General features: G+C 32.3%; 1 long non-coding RNA gene across 1 annotated transcript; it reads left to right on the plus strand.

Annotated features, from left to right (window-relative positions):
* Window positions 1–982: 982 nt before the first annotated feature.
* On the plus strand, window positions 983–3,230 carry LOC100527706 (anaphase-promoting complex subunit 11; the record flags this gene model as incomplete). The annotated part of the gene is made up of 3 exons (XR_001384222.3): window positions 983–1,131; window positions 1,697–1,815; window positions 2,777–3,230. It is a non-coding gene; the product is annotated as an anaphase-promoting complex subunit 11 (long non-coding RNA).
* Between the last annotated feature and the right edge of the window lie 1,163 nt (window positions 3,231–4,393).

Consider the following 4,393-nt stretch of genomic DNA (forward strand, 5'->3'; position numbering starts at 1 on the left):
TCGTATTTAAAAAATAGGTAGTATCTCCGGTCAATTCTGGCTTCCGCAGTTGACTTGTTATCCAATTATTTCCGGTGCATGAATACACATAGCTATGCAATATATATTTACGTACGCCAAATAACTTCCCTAATAACCTGCTAGCTGGTTTATGTCAATTTTCTTAAATGGACTTCTCTTATGAAAATCAATACAATTTGTCACTGCAGAGAAAATTAATTAAATTAGTTAAAATTCAAATATAAAGCTCATTGAAAATACTCTATGGGATTTGGTTGACCAAAATAAGTGCTTATTTTCCTCAACGAAAGAAATGAATATTTAGAAATTAGTTCGATCCCAGCTATATATATATCCTTTTTGTTTTTTTTGAAGTGAATGGTTCAACGCCGGAGTATATACTAGGTTTTAATTAACCCTTGATAAATGGATTGAGTAACCAGTCAAATATTATAACATAAAGGATTGTATGGTGGTTATAATTGTAGGATGATGTTGCTGTTTTTCTAATTGTTACCTTGATGTTGCATGGCTTCGGAACATTCTGAGGTTCAGTTGATTTAATAATATATCTTTAATTATTTACCTATAAAAATATATATATTTGCTACAGGTACATGTGTGCCCACAGTTCCTAATATTTGTTTGTTATTTTAATTTCTTTTGGATCCAAATATTTGTTTTTTGGGTTATATATATTTATTGAAGTTGTTGAGTGTGTGCTTTATCATGCAAAATGTAGTCCAGCATGAACCATTTAATATAGAAACCATTGGATATACATACTAGTAAAAGATTAAACGGTCAGGATCAGTGAACTGATACTTGTTAGAAGAAGAGGGATTTACCTCTTCTTTAAATATTTTCATATTAGTCCTCGAATATGGAACCATGAATTTCACTGTTTTGCAGATCGATCCCCAAAGGACAATGGCAATAGCAAAAAGAAAAAAAAAATTGTTTGAAAACTGGCGTAAGTTAATTGACGGCGCATCATAGATTTACACTCACTCCTTCCCCATTTCAAATCTTCGTCTCCAATTCGCGCTCACATAAACCCTACCCTCAATTTCCATTCGCAATTTTTGTTGCTGCTGAGCACGGAATCGGAGATGAAAGTGAAGATCTTGCGTATCCTTCTCACAATTCCATTCTTTAATTCCTCTTTTATACTTCAATAGATGGTTGTGTCTTTTCTTCGATTTTGTATGTTTTTCAAAATTTTCATTGCAGAAAAGAAATTAAATAAAAAAATGTTTTTCTTGACTAAGGTCTCTGTCTGGGTATCTGCTGATCGTATAAACAGAGTAAGTTCTCTTTTTTATCCTCAACATAGCTTTTATGCAGTGATGAATTTGTTCTGCTCAGTTTGTCTTTCACATAATTCATTGCTGAAACTTTCTCTCGTATGTTTATGTTACCGTGTCTTTTGAATAATTAAGGTTAGAGAAGATGAAAAATTAGGAGTGTAAATAATTTCTAGGAAGACAAAAAGTTGGTAGAAAATTACATTTATGTTATATGGTGTGAAGTTGAGTTAGTTGCATTGCAATTTCAATTGCTCCAAATTTCTATTGTGCTAGGTGAATTTAACCCAATTTTTATTCTGAATTTTCAGCCTCCTTAATTCTTTATCTATTCATTTGTAACTAAACCAAGAACATCCTAATTTTTGGTTCCCTTTTGTGAAATATAGATGGCATGCTATTGCTTCTTGGACTTGGGATGCACAGGACGAAACGTGTGGGATTTGTAGGATGGCCTTTGATGGATGTTGTCCTGACTGTAAACTTCCTGGAGACGACTGCCCGCTGAGTAAGCTACTGATAATTTTACATGGCGATAGACATTGTTATTTTACTTGAATCCATTTGTCTTGGTTAAATTTCTTGATTGATCATTGTGTTTTGGGAATTTTCCAGTAAAGTAGTAGTGAAGTCAACAACACATTGTGTAAATGTTTGTGATTTTATTTGTTCTCTTATTTGAAATGAATTTGTGTGGATAGTGGTCCTATTGTGAGGCCTTAAGGTAGCGCCTCAAAAACCGTTTTTAAGTGGTTGATATCACAATATGGACCTTATTTAACTAGCCATCAACATGGTGTGAATGAATCAATGAAGTTTCCAAGCTTTGTTTAAAAGTTATTTTTTGGCTCTCCACATGTAGGACATTGAATCACCCTGTCTTCTCTCTCTCTCTCTCTCTCAATTTTCTAATTACCTCTAAATTTTATCACTTGTAGTTCCACATTTATAATGATAATATGTAAGTTCAAAGTCTTTACCTAAAATATATAAGTTCCAAGTTCTATAGTTCCCCTGCTTTGAATGTGTTGTACTGCTGCAAAGATACTGTTGTTGCTGACATATATGGTGACTTGTTCTAAACCTTTAAAAGAATGCTAGCTATGTATTTTGGTAATACTCTTTCTAACACTCTAGTATTAGGTGAAATTCATGTGAGTTTCGTTTGTTATTTAATAAGATTCACACAAATTTCCCTCAATGGTAGAGGAGTGTGTAAGAGTGTTAGTGTGTTGCTGGTATTTCTGGTTTATGCCCAAGGAGTCTCACTGGATTGAGAACTTCTTAAGAAAGCAGTAAGATGACATTATAGGATATAAATTTATGCTCCACACAACAACAAATGCTTGAATTAATATATCGATAATCTGTCTTTTTCTTGGTAACAGGATTTGCTTATCAAATTGCTGGATTCTGTAAATCGTTATACCAGAAATGAGTAAAAACTTATATTCTTCTATTTCTTGCAGTTTGGGGTGTATGCAATCATGCGTTTCATTTGCACTGTATCCTGAAATGGGTGCATTCTCAGACATCACAAGCGCATTGCCCCATGTGCCGTCGTGAATGGCAGTTTAAAGGATGAGAGCATTTTTTTTTCCTTTAAGGGCGGCCACTGACCAATGTAAATCGGTCTAGTTGAAGACACTTCTTCTGCAGTTTTACCACGCATATAAGATGCACTGGCTTCTTATTAGCTATTGTACACTTCAATATATTTTATTGGTTCGGTAAGGAGGTGATCAAATTCAAAGTTTCTGGATGTGAAATTTTATTATTGTCATGTGAATGACATCCTCGTTTTTTTTCTTCTGATAGTTTGCTGATGTCTTACTGCTCATATTTTGTATCGATAGTATGCTTCCGAAGCATGACAATGTATGTAATTGGCTTCACAAGATTGACCTAAATAAGGTTGCATTATTGAAGTTATTATTTTCTAATGCAAATTTTGTAATGCAAATGTGATGGTGATTTGTAGTATTTAAGTCTTATGAATCTGATTGACGCGTCAGAAGGCAAACCATTGGTAATTTTCGTTACTTGTTTTTCCTGCTCAACTTTTGGAGCAAATTTTCGGTATTACATTACATGTTCTCTAAATCTAATAACTTTGTCATATTTTCATTTTAAAAATATAAAACAAAAATCAGAAAGCATCAATCATACAAAATCATGTGACATTAATATAGATTCATCTCCTCAGTATGATTTTGTATTGAAGTTTTCTGAGGAATGTATTAAAGTTTTCCAACTTCTGCAACAAGTACTCTAACTTCATCTCCTTGGCAGCAGTGGCGAATCTAAATTTTTTTTGAGTGGAGACAAGAAATAATTTCTAATATTTTCACAAAAATAAAATATCGCAAGATACTACAAAATATATAATATCATGATAAAAAAAATCAAAAGTACTTAAATTTCTACAAATGACAATTGTCTTTTACACATTTTTATACTTTAAAAATATTTTATGATCTTTTCATTGTCAATACAAATTTAGTATGTGAAATGTAACATTCTTCATTAAAATAAATAACACTAAAAGATCATTATCCTGATTTTTTATATCAAGAACACAGTAAAAAAATACTCCTAAAAGCATAGCTTTAAAACTTGGACCGGTGACTAACTTGGTCATGGCATTGGTTCAGTGGTTAAATCGATAGGTCACTAATTGACTCGCATGACGCGGTCTATAATTAAAAAATATAAAAATTTTATACCTGTCAAAAAAATATTTAAAAATAACATCGTAAATTAATATAATTCCATAACATAAACAATTAGATACCAAAATGTTAAAAAAAACATCATTGTCCAAGTTCAAACAAACAAGTAACAAAGATCACAAATATAAATAAATATTTAAATAAATTCAAGTTCAACATATGTTCCTAAACAAGTTCAACTTTTTTCTATGGTCAAGGGGAGGCATTGAGGGTGGTGTAGAATGTGAGGCACTGAGGATGTGAGCGGTGGTGTAGAGCGAGATTGTGAGAGGAAGGAAGATCACTCACGGGAGAGTTTCTAAAATTAAAATGGCTTGAAATTGAAACGACACCGTTTCAAGTTGTAACAAAAAA

The sequence above is a fragment of the Glycine max genome, chromosome 13, assembly GCF_000004515.6.
Source record: "Glycine max cultivar Williams 82 chromosome 13, Glycine_max_v4.0, whole genome shotgun sequence".
NCBI lineage: Eukaryota > Viridiplantae > Streptophyta > Magnoliopsida > Fabales > Fabaceae > Glycine > Glycine max.